Raw genomic sequence first — 16,674 nt, 5'->3', positions numbered from 1 at the left:
CACCTTGACCTTAGACTTTCAGTCTCTAGAACTGTGAGAAAGTATTATCCTATTTTTCAAGCCACCCAGTCTGAGTTACTTTCTTACGGCAGTCTTGGCAAACTAACACACTCTTTTGGTCATGCGTGATGGGTGTCAATGATACACATGTTTGAGTGTGTGCTGAGCTGAGGGCTTAAAGGGATGCTGTGGCCAAAGCAAACCCATGTGATGAATCATCCTTGATGTTTAAATGAAAGAAATGTGCCACATGCACAAGGTGGCACATGGATACAGTGTGGTTTCTGGCTTTCCCTAACACATTCAGCTCTCTCTTCCTCCACCAGAGCATAGTCCACTCAATTCCCACCACATGAAGCTACCATCAAATTCACAAGGGAATCAGACAGGAAATATCCATCAGGGGTGAGGGTAGGGTGATGGGGACTGAAGAATACGAGAAGAACACCCATATGCACACATCCTACATCTCACGTCAGTTGCTAAATGGTTGTAGCTTCCTCTCTATAATCCAATTTCATTTTGGGTCTTCATTTAGGTTATCTGAGTAATTGGCCTAAACCTGGTCCATATCCCTTACTGTGGGAAATTTATAGGCGGGACCTCTAAGGATTTGAAAACTAAGCGAGAACAATATCTGATTGAAAATGATATACTGAGCTCAGTTGAACTACAGAAATTTATTTATAATTGTGACCATGTTCCTTATCAGGAATTAGTCCCTCTGAAAACTGGCTCCTGTGATGAAGGTATGCGGAAACTTCCTGCAAAGACAGGGATGGCTGGCCTTCACTTTGCAGTGACAGCTCCTCTACCACTCTCTGCCTCTAGTCCAAGATGAACCAGAGGTGATGGAGAGAACACACACCGGAAAGCCTACAGGGAGCAAGGAGCCACATATTCACTGCCATGACGTCATTCTGAATGTTTGCAAGAGCTACCTTCCCACCTCTGATGGAAACACCCCTGGCAGGTGTCGCTTTCAGCCTTGGTTCCTAATGATCTGAGCACAGCCCACTTCGCCCAAAGGCCTGACTTTATACCCAGGTATTTCTCAATGTGAACATGTGCCAGCAAAAGTAAAAAGCCTTCTAAAATATTTATGTCCTAAATACTACTCATGGTCTCAATTATCAAATACTGTTTGTATTTCAATTTGTATCTTCAAAGTGAGTGATAGTTGTTGAGGATTAACTAAAGTTGAGTTTCCTTTCTAGGTATAAAAGAAATAGATCTTCCTATCTAATGGTTTTCCTATCAGGAATGGACAATCCCAGTCTGTCAAAAAGGCACTAATTAGGTAAGGGCTGCTCAAAGTCCCTCTAGACTTGGGAAGAAATAAATGAAAACATGGTTTAAGTTATTGAATAAGATCTGAAATGAATCTCAGGGAAATCCTACGCCTAATATCCCAGTCCAGGTTAAATTAATTCAGACAGAAAAGCAAACAGCAATTCACTTGGAAAGAACCAGTGAGGCCTGAGGCTGGTAAAGTCCAAGTCCACTGCTGATCACTCATTTAGCACAGGCTGATGTAAAAGCTAAACTAGCAACACCAAAGCTCTAATGGGCACTGCTGGCTGGATTTAGAGGAAAAAATAAAAGGCTGCACGGATGCAGAGGTGGAACTCTGCCCTCTGAGCAAAGCAGTAACGGCTCTGTTATGGGTTCACTCAGCGAAATAGACCACCGACTCAGAATTTAAATTTAGGAGCCTTTATTAAGCTGGCCAGCTGACTACAGTTTCTGCACCCCGCCGAAGCAGAGGCTGTACTGCAGTGAGGACTACAGGAGTTACATTTTATTATTAAATTCTGCAGAGGCCCAGAGAAAAATGTGTCTTTCAAATTCTGGGCCCCCCCAATATGGAGGAAACTCTATTTATACTTTTTCCAGTCTTTTGTCTCCCAAATTTGGAGTGAGACTTCCGGGTCTTCTGAGAAAGAAGGCTTACGTGCTGGGAAGGGGCCATGAGACCCTATCTCAAGGCCTGGCCTGATGTCAGTACCTTCCTATCCATGTGTTTTAGGAACAGACAGCACAGCATGACCCGTCTGGCCAAAGCGCCAGATATGCAGCCCAGCACAGCCCCAGTGGATGGAAATAAAAAATCAATGTAGCCATCCTTATCTTGGTAGTAGGCCTGTTTCTGAAAATGTATTTAAATGGGTTCTTTGTGAATAAAACAGGATTTTTTTTTAGGGTTGTCTTTTATTTATTTATTTACTTTTGATCTTTATTGTTGAGAGTATTACAGATGTCCCCCTCTCCCCCCACCTCGACCCCCCCACCCCCATTGCCCATCAGGTTCCTGCCCTGCCCCAGGCCTGCACCACGCTACTGTTTATGCCCATAGGTAATGCATATATGCATATAAGATCTTTGGTTAATCTCCTCCCAACCCCCACCCCTCTTCTTTCTGAGATTCTTTTTTTTTTAAATATATTTTTATTGATTTCAGAGAAGAAGGGAGAAAGAGAGAGACAGAAACTTCAGTGATGAGGAAGAATCATTGATTGGCTGCCTCCTGCCCACCCCCTACTCGGGGGGATTGAGCCCCCAACCCAGGCATGTGCCCTTGACTAGAATCGAACCCTGGATCCTTTAGTTCGCAGGCCGACGCTCTATCCTCTGAGCCAGACTGGCTAGGGCCCTTCTGAGATTCTTAATAAATTAAGGGAATTTGTCTATCTGTAAATGGAATTCTTGCCTCAAAATGAATCCAAACTGTAGATAAAAGTCATACTTTAGGTGTTCTGTTTGTGTGGGTAACTGGGGTGCAGGGACAGGAAAAGTATCTGCATGGACCTTGCTCACTATTACTACCCAACACCAAGGCCTTTTAAGGGAGATTAAGATTTTCCAGGAGGTAGGATATGGTCAAACAAAAATAAAGGCAAAGGAAAACTTTTAATGATTATTTTATTTTATTTGGAGACTTAAAAAACAGCTGTTGACAAATAAGAATACAAGTGGGAAATGGGGCAGAGATGAAAAAAACACACACATAAATGGGAGGAAATAATCAGGTACAGGTAAAGAATATTGGGAATGGAGACCCTATTGGATTAAGCTCAGTGATGTCATCTTTTCATTAGAAACAAGGCCATATTCGTGCCTTTGTTTTGGTTCTTAACTATTCGACTGGAAACTTTTTGGGTAGGAAAATTAAAATCAGGCAAAGCAGAAAAGATAGGAACCCACATTCAGGACCAAAGTCACAGGCCAAGAGCTAAGTCCCAGAATAGCAGGTGATAGCAGGTCAGGCAGGTGGACAGAGTGGAGGAAGGCCTCCGCCTCTGCTGCCCAGAGACAGAGGCGCCGCCGGCCGCCTAGCAGCAGCATTGCTTCTGGCAGCAGCACTTACACTGGCAGCACTTCTGCTGACAACAGCCCTTCCCACAGCCACAGCCACAGCCACAGGAGCCACAGCCACAGGAGCCACAGCCACAGGAGCCACAGCCACAGGAGCGGCGGCAGCAGCAGACCACGGGGACACTGCAGCAGCCCCCACAGCAGCCACGGCAACAGGGGCAGCAGCTGGAGCAGCAGCCAACTCGGTAGCATCTGCAGGTGGTGCAGCCACCACAGCCACCGCAGCCACCACAGCCACCACAGCCACCACAACCACCACAGCCACCACCACAGCCACCACAGCCGCCACCGCAGCCTCCACAACCACAGCACCCCATGGTGTCAGTAGAGAGGACTCAGGAGAAGGTGAGCAGGGAGAGTCAGGAGTTAAGATAGGTTTGATGCCCCTTCTGCTGGGGGAGCCCTTATATACCACCTCTGGGGGAGATTGCTGACCCAAGACTCAATGCCACTTCCCTGTTGTGGATGCAAATATCCACAGTAGCATCTCACATGGCCTTTTGTGTACTTCCTTAATGGGTCTGTCTGACTTGAAAACCTTGTAAATTTAGCTTATACTTATCTTGTTAAAGCCGTCTTTAAACTAGAAAAGGAAACAACTCTTAATTCCCTTCTTTTTTTTTTTTTTTTTTTTGTAATTGTAAAAATCTGAGCAAGATCACAGTTCCCCTGCTACTTTTACATGTCTCGGTTGTAGCAGCCCAGGACAAAGATTTTTCATTCCTCCACCATGTATACCCATTTACTAAGCTGTAGAGCATCCCTTCAGACAGAAGAGGACGTTTTGAAAATCGAAAGGGGAAGATGATCCCAGGTCATAGCATGTCATCGCCCTGAGGCAGAGGTGCTGGGCATTTGTCCACCCTGTGACACAGGTTAGGACTCTGACTCAGAGGAGAGGGGATCCTGGTTATCAGGGTCATTACAGAGTGTCCTTAATCTTAGGCCAGATGCTGGTGCACATCTGGGTAGAACTCATTCAAGGTGTGTCTGCACTCAGATTCACCCACATCCAGGGCTGCCAGCTTGTCTGTCCCCTATAGAGGTAGACAACAATCCCGGCTCCCGGCCTGTGCAACCAGCTCATAGGAAACCAATGTGCCACCCATTCGTCAGTAGCATACATTCCTACGTAAAGCATGGCTCAATTGTGCAAGCATGCCAGTTAAAAATAACCAGGTGTTGCTGTCCTAAATAGAGGGCACTATTTAGCGTATCTGTCAATTAACTTCCTGCTTATAGTTCTATTGCTAAAGATAAACACGCGAGCAGATGCAAATCAAATCAACAAATACTTGTTGGACACATTTTATGTGCCAGGCAGTGTGGGCAATACAAAGAAGTGTATGTATAAGCAACTTCAAATTATTAAGAGAGATGAGAAAGAAAAAATAATTGATTAAATTAAGAACAGGAAAAGACTTGATAGTCCAATAAGAGTTGACTCAAGATACTGGCTGATTAAGTTCCAAGTGAATATTAAGGTTTACAAAGGTTCTCAGAGTTCCAAATTGCTTCCAATTAGGTAGTGAAGAAAGGATGGCTTTATGTAGAAGGCAGGGCTTGAGCTGCAGCATGAATGGGAACTGAACATGCAGAGGGTGGAGGAGGAGTGAAGGGTGGAGGGCGCCATCTGCCATCATCCTGCTTGAGTTGCCTCCTTCCTTCACATCCAGCTATGTGACCTGATCCCTCTGTACCTCGAGCTCCTGGTGGAAATAATAATACCTATATCCTAGGGTTATTGTGAAATGGAATACTTAGAATAGAGCTTGAGACACATAAGTGGGCAGTAAATATTGGCTATTACTAGTATTTCAAGTTAGGCTACACGTTGTAAGGGAAAATGCAAGAATTATTCAGGAGACAGAAAGAAAAGCAGAATTACATACAGTGGAAAATTTATTCAAGGGAGATAGCAGGTGTTTAAGCTGGAAATAAAAGTTGAAACTAGTTATGAACTTTAGAGAGTGGAGATCTTGATAACTCTTTTGCAGGTGAATTATACAGCATGGTAAAATGGTTTTTCAGGAAGATGTGTCTGGCAGCAGCTCATAGGATATGTTAAAGAAAACCTAAAGAGAGACCAGTTAAATGGCTATAGGTTGGAAATATAATCCTCATTAAAAATTGAAATTATTTTTTTAATTCTTACCCAAAGACAGAAGAGAGAGAGAGAGAGAGATCAAAGACATCAATTGCCTTCCATACGTGCCCTGACCAGGGATAGAACCCACATCCCAGGTATGTACCCTGACTGGGAATCAAACAGCAACCTTTCAGCACATAAGATGACACTCAACCAACTGAGCTACTCTGGCTGGGCTCTTATTAAAATTCTTATTCATCACAATACGTTACACTAATGAATACAATGAAGGTAGTCCTTCAAGGCTACCACAGTTGACAGCAGAAACACAAGCCAGCTGACCGACAACCAAATCATGTTGCATTCTGCTTTGCCATTCTGAGCACTGCCCTTGGGTGGAGATAGGAGGCTCATCTACAAAAGTGACTGAGACAGGGTTCCTGCCCTGTGCTCTAATCTTCTCATGGGCCGACGGAAAACTGAGCAGATGCTCTTAGTCCAATGTCAAAGGGTTTTGTTAGAGATTTGGGAAGGGGTCCTGGGTCCTGGGAGAGAGCAGTCGCAGAACCCCAGAGATGGGATCTGACCTAAACCCTGAGGAACGAGGAAAAAGCCCACTCCCTGAAGGGGCTCACATTCCCTGCATGGTCTTCTGAGATTGGGGCCGACCAGCACACTCAAGCACAAAGGTGTGTTTTTTCCATTTGCAGAGAAAGTCAAATCCATTCTACAAGTACTTCCTCCATAATGCTTAACCCTCCTCTGGTTCCATGTACCAATCAATATTTTTGAGCTATTACAATGTTCCAGGCATAATTCTAAGTATTTTACGTGTATTATTTTAATTAATTCCTGCAATAATCTCCCAATGAAGAGACTGTTAATACTCCTATTTTACTGATGAAGAAAAAGTAGGATACAGGAACATTCATTGTCTAAGGCCACAGAGAAATTGGAGAGTCAGAAAACAAGCACAGCAGCCTGATCCCGGAGCCAGTCCTGCAAAGTTCAATGTCTAGATCAGGGATCAACTAAGGCCCACTTCTTGGCCTGCCACCTCATTTTGTAAATGAGGTTTTATTGAAACAAAGCCACTCACGCATTTACGTGTTGTCTATAGTTGTTTCAAGTCTTAATGGCTAGACTGAGTGGTTGCAGCAGAGATCACGGTCTGCAAAGCAGAAAGCATTAACTATCTGTTGTTGTTGTTTTTTTAATGTGTTGGAGTGCCATTGGTTAATAACATGACATAAACTTCAGGTGTACAGCTTTATAGCACATCTGTCTACACTATTGCGTTCACCACCTGAAGTCTAGTCTGCTTCTGCCACCATGTATTTGACCTTCTTTACCCTCTTCAGCTTCCCCAACTCCTTTCCCTCTGTTGTTCTACTTGAGTTTTTGTTTTGTTTTGTTTTGTTTTGTTTTTGTTAATCATTCGCTGGGGGTATTTTTTTCTACTGATTTTTAGAGAGAATGGGAAGGAGGGAGGGAGAGAGAGAGTGAGAGAAACACCGATGTGAGAGAGATACATCGATGGGTTGCCTCCCACACGCACCCCTACTGGGACCGGGGATCGGGCCTACAATCGAGATAGGTGCCCTTGACCCGGAATCAAACTCATGACCCTACACTCTGTGGGCCTGTGCTCTAACCATTGAGCAACCAGCTAGGGCCCTATGAGATTTGTTGTTTGTTTTGTTAGTTCATTTGTTGCTTTTTGTTTTATATCCCACATATGAGCAAAATCATAGGGTTCTTACTATCTGGTTCTTTATAGAAAAATCTCCCAAACACTGGCCTATTTCCTGTAGAACTTTCAGTTTGAAAGGCAATTTTTGAGTGCAAGCACATTGTTTTAGACCTGATTCACTGTGATAAGTTGCAATGCAAAGGAGTTCGACACCCTTGTTCTCTCTCTCTCAGCCCTAATGAGCCACAGCTTCAATGAACTTTTACACTTGACTTCCCTCCTTAAGTGGAATCTGGTTTTGTTTCCATAAGTGTTAGGTGAGCTACCTGTTTATTTACCAGTCCTTGGGCTCACAGAAGCCATGTCAGCGTGTGAGACTAACCAATTTGAAGTAGTCATTCTTTCCAACAAATGAATATGATTCCATGTAGACAGTCTACTTAAACCAGCATAGAAATAACAGTGGGGGTGAGGTGGGGGCGGGGTGGGGGTATATTTGGATCGATGTAATAGTCCTTCCCCTGGCCAGGACTAGGATGGAATGAATGAAGCACTTGCTTGGGTTGCAAAAATTAAGGTGGCACCAAAAACTCAATTTCTCAAGATAAATAATATACTTTAAAAATGCAAAATATCTATGATGAGCCAAATATCAAAATTTTACATAAAGACAGGATTGGACTCTGCACTTGCCTTATTTGTTCTCCCCTGGTCCCAGCCCTGCTGCTTCTTGACAAAATTTGATACAGTTTAGCACCAACTAAGAATTTCAATGGTGCCATGATTCTGCAGATATAAACACGACTCTACCTCCCATCTAGTGAAGATTGTTGCAGGAGGAAAGAGACCTGCGGTTAATAGTAGGGAATCCAAAGGTCCCATTCCCCATGGAGCAGATTTTCAGTTATATTCACTGCACAAAATATTTCTGGGAAGCTCCACCATGAATCCTGTGCCAAGGTCCGAAAGGCCACAGGATGAGCGAGACTCACTCCCGACCCCACTCCTCCTCTACAGCCTGCAGTCCGGGAGCTAAGAAAGCAAGCTTCCGTGTCCAGGAGACTAGATCTGAATCCTGGCCCCACCATGTAGTGGCTGATACTTCTCTTCACAACCTTGATACCTGAAGTAGCTAGTGGAGATGATGTTAGTGCCTGCCTCTTACATCGTTGGGAGGATTAAATGGGATGATGCTTGCCGGCCATCTCAGCTGCTGCCATCATCATCACCATCTCAATGGGTGACCAAATGATTCATTCACCCTGCTCCCCACCGGTCCAAGTTAGATCGCCACCATCACCCACCCACTTGTGTAAGCTGGAACCATCGTTCTCGAATTCTCCTTGAATCCCACGCTACATCTAAACTGTTCTTGGCCCAGCCAGTGTTGCTCAGTGGTGAGAATTGACCTATGAGCCAGGGGGTCACAGTTTGATTCCCAATCAGAGCACATGCCCATGTTGTGGGCTCCATCCCCAGTGTGGGGTGTGCAGGAGGCAGCTGATCGATCACTCTCTCTCCTCATTTATGTTTCTATCCCTCTCTCCCTCTCCCTTCCTCTCTGAAATCAATAAAAAATGTACTAAAAATAAACCGTTCTTGAATATCTCCATTGTGGTTCAGGCCCCCATCCCCAGGGCCCAGATCCCTCCAGCAGCGTGTCTGATTTTCTGCCTCCGACACTCTATCCACTGAGCCAAACCGGTTTCGGCATGCCTCTGGACTTAACCTCCCTCCAGCCCATTCTCCCTGTGCTGCCAGACTGATATTTTCTACAAAAGGCATCATTCACCCACCAAAATCCTTCAAAGAATTTTTCTTAGTGTGGAATATAGCATCCAAACTCTTGAATGCAACTTTCTGCATCTGGACTTTGCTCACCTCTCCAGCCTCATCTCTCATCACGCTACCCCGTCACACTCAACTCAGCCTGAGCTTAGCTGTCCCCACTGGTCACACTGCCTCTCCCCTCTGGTCGTTGCTCACAGAGTCACCTCGGCCTGCGATGGCCTTCCCTCACATGCTCCCTGACACACCCTTGTCCCAGAGGTAGCCTTCGTCCTTCATGGCTTGGCCCAAGTGTCACCACCCCCTGAGATTTTACCCTCTCCCCCTACACAAGGCCTGACTCAGGTACCCTTTCTGTGTTTCCATAATAGCCCAGGCTTCTCCGGCACATATTCTTTTTTTTATTCCCTTGGGGCCCCATTTTTCACGTTTTGGATGCTTCAGGAAACAAAACCCAGCACTACCACCAATCCTCATCACCTTCACCCCACCCTCGAAAATCCTTGGGTGAGTACAGGGATCCCTCAGGCAAAATGTCATTTGGGGGCAGCAGCCAAGGGGGCTGTCCCTCTCGCTAATAAATGGCGCTGGACGCAGGGCCCAGGCCCCCCACCGGCTGCAGGAGAACACAGCGGTGGGGGAGCCAGGACAGGGTTCCCAGTGCAGTGGCGGGAGCAGCCAACAAAGGAAATGATACCACGTGTGACTGATGGAGAGTTTGATCGTGCACTAAGTCATTTTATTAGCAAATTGTAAACAGCAAATGTTGACAGAGGAGTAGAAAAGCCTGCACACAGGCAGAAAACTCCACATGGCCAAATCCAGGCAGCAGTTATTTATAAAAAAATTGGACAGTATAAGCAGAGAAACTACTAGCATGAGGGTTCCCAGGAGACTCTGACTTTGCCCAGGGAGCATCAGTTCCTTGGTCGCATATTTATTTCACGCTACGTGGTTTGGGCAACTTTGTGCAGAGTGAGAGCAAAGGGAGATCCCAGGAAGACAAAGCCTGAGGCACAGGAAGCATGAGGGGGAAAGCTCGTGAGAGAGGGCTCGAAGGAAAAAGTAGACAGAATGGGCCGAAGCAAAGTCTTACCAGCAGGAGAGAGGGTGGCCTCCCTCAGCTGCTGGGCCGGGGTGAATTTCAGCCACTGTCTAGCAGCAGCATTGCCTCTGGCAACAGCACTTACACTGGCAACACTTCTGCTGACAACAGCCCTTCCCACAGCCACAGCCACAGGAGCCACAGCCACAGGAGCCACAGCCACAGGAGCCACAGCCACAGGAGCGGCGGCAGCAGCAGACCACGGGGACGCTGCAGCAGCCCCCACAGCAGCCACGGCAACAGGGGCAGCAGCTGGAGCAGCAGCCGACCCGGTAGCATCTGCAGGTGGTGCAGCCACCACAGCCGCCACAGCCACCACCACAGCCACCGCAGCCACCACAGCCACCGCAGCCACCACCACAGCCACCACCGCAGCCACCACAGCCACAGCAACCCATGGTGTCAGTAGAGAGGATTCAGGGGAGGTGAGGAGTGATAGTCAGGAGGTGAGGGAGGTCTGATGCCCTTCTGCCGCGGGAGCCCTTATATAGCACCTCTGGGTATGAGAGAGGGAGGACACGTGACCACTTCCTTGTTATTGTTTATTTCAGTTTCTATAGGAAAACATCAGGCTCCTACTGTTTATTTCCTTACTAGATACCTTTAGTCTTATTAAATCACATATTTTCAGTTTAGCTAAATTTAACTCTGTCTCACCCGGTGAGAATATTTAGCAAAGGACCTATCCCAATTTTCAAATAGAGCCTCTCTTGGAAGAGATGAGCCAGGGAGACCCATCTTCCCATCGACATTTTCCTTGCTCACTAGTATTTTCCCAGGGACATCATGTGCTTCCCTTGACACCTCTCTGGGGAACATTCCTGAGGTCCCTCAGTAGGAGGAGGAGAACATACAAACTTAAATAAAGAAGTAACTTCCAACATTGCTATTGGGGCCACGTATATCTAAACTTGCGATTATGTCTGCTTCTTCTCCCTGGGTAGATGCCCTGACTGCAAACCGTGAAGTCATTCAGTGAATTGTAAAATCACCCCCCTTGGGACACCCACAGGCTCCCGCTTCGTCTTAAGGATCGCCTCACCTTTCTGCCTAGTAATGAATTCTTCTTGCGTGAGTCACATCTGTGGGCCCAGGTGATCATAAAGTAGGCAACAAGGCCACTGACATGAGGTTTCAGAGGTCCTGGGAAGCTCCTCTGTCCCTTTTTGGGGACTCTGTCATCTAAGGGTTGATTTCTACAGTATTAGCTCAAGATCCACTGGCCACAGAGGCTTCCCAAGACTTGTTTGGTAGAACACTAGTTCTGTTACAGGATACTGAGGAGCTAGGCAAATTCCAGGACAAGAGGAATAGGGAAACGGAGACAAGAAAATGAAACAACAGTTTGGGCAGCTTGCAGCTAGTTTGCAGTAAAATCTTATCTTTCCCAACCAAGGACTCTTGAGAACAAATGGCTATTACCCCTCTATCCAAAGAATGCAAGCAAGAAGGGGGAGTTTCGATGCCTCTTCTCCCTAACCATAGAAAGCATGGTGTAAGTCACCCTGGAACTGCTAAGGCAGGATAGCGGAAGGGGGACGGAAGAGGGAGAGATTTATCTCAAAGAAGTCAGCCGTTTGGGGGATGTAGGAGAGAAGGAGGAGTGTTCACTTCACTGTTTAAACAGAGAAGCCAGCAGTCTCAGGGCTTGTCAAGATGAAATCGCCAAATACTTCTCATAAAATCTGGGAAAGCTGTAACAGAGCAAAAGGAAGACCTTGAGAGTTAATCTGTACCAAGATATCTGGCAGAGGATTTTAAAAACCTATAGACAGAAGGGTGTATTACCTCTTGAACCCGGCTCACTTCTCAGGTTAGTTAAGAAGCCCATCTGGGCTCTAGGCCAGATGTAGTTTAATAGATTTGCTTGCCTTGCTTCTTTAATAAACTTATTTGCTTTACTTTTTAATAAATTGGCTTTAATATAATGCAGTTGCTTGGAGTCACTCATTTGAATTCCTTCCTACAAGAACCAAGGAGGGGGCTGTCCAATCACACCTTTTCTGGTGTTTCTAGTGCATATGACAGTTCCTTGGGATATTAAAGCATGCAACACAAAAATGATTCAAATACGCTTAAAAGTAAGCCATTGAAATAAAGCTAAACAGTCTTTTTGACTCTAGATCTCCTTAGAGGCTTCGATTGGTCATGATCCTGTGACTCACAAGGAGTCAAATCTACTAGACCACAGAACTTACTTTCACTCTGTCAGGTGAGAGCTCAGATTTTGATGGTGGATTTAGAAAAGCCCATTAACACATTCACTGCAGAGAATGGAAATAGAAGGAAGGAGCAGTAATTCTCAAACATCCATATAATCGAAGAATTCAATGACGACACTCAGTAGACTTAGAAATTGGAAAGAATTAATCTACACTTTGTGGCATAGCCTATAGTTTTAGAAACTTAATCGCTTACCTTTAGATGGGAGTACTTCTAAATGGGGCAAAGGATGGCCTATGGCCTATTTTCTTTATGAGGACTCTGGGTATAAAAAAGCCATGCCTTCCATTGTTGGCCCATCTCAGTGCACTATCCCGCTAGTACTTAATGTCTTCTGTAGGTACAACAGCAATCTTCCCTGCTTTAATGTTTCCTCTTGTCCAGTGTAGACCCGAGTGAAATCTAGGAGTCTGATCATCAAACTATAGACTTGAGGACAGTCTTCAATAATTTTCTTGTAATAGCTAACAACCCTGAATTTTTTAGCTTTCAGTGGAGTTAGGAATCGATCTCAAGGTGGGGCCCCGGGGACCAGCAGCATCCGCATCACAAGGGAAAGTGTTAGAAATGCAAATTCTCAGAGAGTTTGGGGGTGGCACCCAATAATCTGTGTTTAATAAATCCTCCAAGGGATTCTGATGCCTGTTCAAGTTTGAGACCTTTGGAATGTGCCAATATAGGGGAAGATCACTTTTTACCATTTTGCATTATTTAGTCACTTTTCTTATGTTTACTTTGCCTTCAGTATTTTTTCCCCACATGTTTTCTTAGAGCGATGAGCTGATGTTACTACTTTGAAAGCAGCATCTTTTTCTGGCTAAGACTTTATCATCTGCTAAATTTGTACAATAAAACCCATAACACAGTGTTTCCTGATAATTCTCCTGTACTTCTAGGCTCACATCTCAACACACACATCTCAGCATATATGTGATTTTCATTTCAACAAATAATAACTCAGAGCCTATTTACTCAAATATAAGCCCAGTTTGGGGTCTGGAAGCATGATCACCCTAACAATACCAAGTGTAGAACACTCTTTTTATAATGTCAGTTAGTTATACAATAAGAAATAGAGTCACAGTTTTTGGCTTCATATTGCTATTCAAGCTAAACCATGTGCCAATGCCCTGTCATCAATGGCCAGATGCCTAATTCTAGACACATCTGAAAAGACAAAAATAGCTAATGCAAAGAGCAGTGTAGCCATCTGGCCATCAACAAAATCTTTTTCTCTAGATATCAGGCTCCCCTGTTGTCCCCTACACATGAATCTCAACCAAACATCACAAGTTTCCAAGGTTGCAGAGGTGGTCTAACCCCTACCCAGGAGAAGATTCCAGAAAATCAGGACTGAAATCATGTTTGGGAAATTGCAATTCTAGGACCTGTGATACTCTTAGTGATTTCTATACATCGCAAGAAACAATCTTCCACCTAATGACAGATTCTTTTTAAAGGGAAGAGCAAAAAAAATAAGCTCTATACTAACAAAAAGCATGTGGAAACAGATTAAAACCATATCATTTGTTTTCATGTTTCCCAAAAGAAAAAAAAATACTTATATAGAAATATAACAAAACATTACAGGATTGTTCTCTCTCTCTTTTTTTTTTTTTTTTTTTTTTTTTTTTTTTTTTTTTTTTTTTTACAGGATTGTTTTCTGCAGGAGGAAGAAATCAAAGAAGACCTAAATAAATGGAGAGGCACATCATGTTCATGGATGGGAAGACCCAACAAAGTAAAGACGCCAATTGATCTATAGGTCAAATACAATTCCAATTCAGCCAGGTGCTGTGTAGATGCAGACAAGCTTATTCTGGACAATTGGTGCAGCCACTATGGAGAGCAGTATGGAGTAACCTCAAAAAAATTAAAAATGGAACTGTCTTATGACCCAGTGATCCCACTTCTGGGAATATATCCTAAGAATCCCCCCAAAAATGGATTCAAAAGAATATATGCACCCCTATGTTCATTGCAGTGTTATTTATAATAGCCAAGATCTGGAAACAGCCTAAGTGCCCATCAGTAGATGAAAGGATAAAAAAGCTGTGCTACATTTACACCATGGAATACTACATGGCCATAGAAAAGAAGGAAATCTTTTCTTTTGTGACAGAATGGATGGATCTATAGAGCATTATGCTAAGTGAATAAGCCGTCTGAAAAAGACAAATACCATATGATTTCACTTATATGTAGAATCTAATGAACAAAGTAAACTAACAAACGAAAATAGAAACAGACTCATAGATACAGAGAACAGACTGACAGCTGTCAGAGGGGAGGGAAGTTGTGGGACAGGGTAAAAAAAAGGGTGAGGAATTAAGCAACAAAACCCAACAAATTTATAGACACAGACAGTATGGTGATTACTGGTGGGAAAGGAGATTAGGGGAGGGAGAAGAGGGTAAAGGGGGGAAAATGATGATAGAAGGAGACTTGACCTTCACACACAATACAAATACAGATGATATATTATAGATTGTACACCTGCAACCTATATAATTTTATTAAACATCACCCCAATAAATTCAATTAAAAAATAAAGTTTATTGGTCAAGCACAGGACCTATTTAGCTAAAAGAATTTTGAAAATGAAAAATAAAGGAACAAAATCACACTACCTGATGACCCAGATTATTATGTAGACACGGTAATCAAGACCACATGAGATGGGAAGAGGGACAGACACCTAGATCAAGGGAACAGGGTAGGGGTCCAGGAGAGGACCCACACAAAGAGGCCAAACTGATTTCTGACAAAGGAGAAAAAGTAATTCAATGGAAGAAGAAGAATCTTTTCAACAGATGATATTAGAGCAATGGCACATCCATGCAAAAAATCTTAACTTAAACCTTACATCAAAATATCTACTGAATAAATGAAAGGAAGCTCATTCACAGACTCGATTACCCCCTCACCTGTGTGAGCACCTGCCTTTTACATGGTCTGACTGGTATGTGCCTGTTTACAAGACCCTGAAGTTCTGGAGGGCAGGAACCACGTGGCTTTGGTTTTGAACTCCCAGGTCCTTTCACAGTGTATGGCATCAATTAATATTTGATGAATGAATGATTTCACCCTCTTTCCAGGGCATGGCAGCAGGTGGTCACATCACCAAGAATCAATTTAAAGCCATTTCCAAGGCCAGAGAGGCTGGGTTTTGAACAGTGTCTATGTGAGGCGTGTGGGTCACACAGAGATCTGACCCTTCTTTTCTCGGTAGAGTATGCAATTCAGTTGCGTCATTAGGCTTTGGGCCAGCGACATTCTTCACAGAAAACTCACCAAGCAGAGAAGCAAAGCAGCAAACCCAAAGTACAATGTGTCTTCCAGAAAGATTTTAAATTGAAACACTTTAAAAAATGCATGTCATCTAAATCAGCAGGGGGAATGCCTCATAATAATACAAGGAAGTTCATTTAAATTAAAATCAATGGTTTCATAAAGGATGCCTAAGGTCAGTCTTCCAAGCTTCTGGAGGTCACCAGAGCAGGTGATGGAACTCAGAAAATAACGTCATCTTGAAAGCAAACCTTCCGTTTTTTGTTCTTTTTGTTTTGTGTGTGTGTGTGTGTGTGTGTGTGTGTGTGTGTGTGTGTGTGTTTTGTTTGTTTTTATGATTGAGCTGGTACTCTTTTTAAAAGGCATAAAAATAATCTCTTGATCCATCTAGAGTTGATTTTTTTGTGTGTGTTTTTTGTTTTTGCTATTGTGGTTTTTGTTACTTATTACAAAAAAAAAGTGTAATTAGATACAAGCAAAATTGAGCTACCAAAAAACTAAAATTCTGGCCAAATAGTTGGGCAATAAAAAGCAAACCTTTGGAATGAGGTATCCAAAGTGTCTAATCTATGAGGATATTTCGTAAGACCATCCAACGTGCTTCCACAGGCTGGAAATTCACCCTCCAGAGGAAAGACCTACCTGCCCCCCATCTCCCACCCAGATTTCACCCACACTAGCTCAGGGGGCAGCACCTTTGTTTCCTTCAATTACCAGCCTCTTGATCCTGGGTTAAGACATTTTGCCAGCAGGACCAAGGCAAGAACAAAGAGACACATCTACTTCCTGGAACCTAAGGCATTCAAAATAGTTATTGACTACTTTTTTAGGGAGGATGTTAATGAATATTCTTTTTCCTTTGAGTTGTTCTGACACAGAACAGAATCAAGAGTTAGAAAGTAGGAGTCATGGAAAGGATCAGAAAACAGGTGTCAGGAAAAGTTTGCTCACCTACTGAGGTGCCAGTCCTCATCAAACACTTCTCCATGGGAGCCATGGGACCTAGGGCTGAGCATTTTTACCCAGAAAAAACCACATCTGTAATCGTTCAAAAGACTGTGGGAATACAGTGTGGGAGGCTGTAATTGCCACAGGCAGATCTACGAAGCC

The sequence above is a fragment of the Myotis daubentonii genome, chromosome 7 (assembly GCF_963259705.1).
Source record: "Myotis daubentonii chromosome 7, mMyoDau2.1, whole genome shotgun sequence".
Taxonomy (NCBI): domain Eukaryota; kingdom Metazoa; phylum Chordata; class Mammalia; order Chiroptera; family Vespertilionidae; genus Myotis; species Myotis daubentonii.
The sequence above is the reverse complement of the archived record's forward strand: the minus strand, read 5'-3'. Positions refer to the sequence as shown.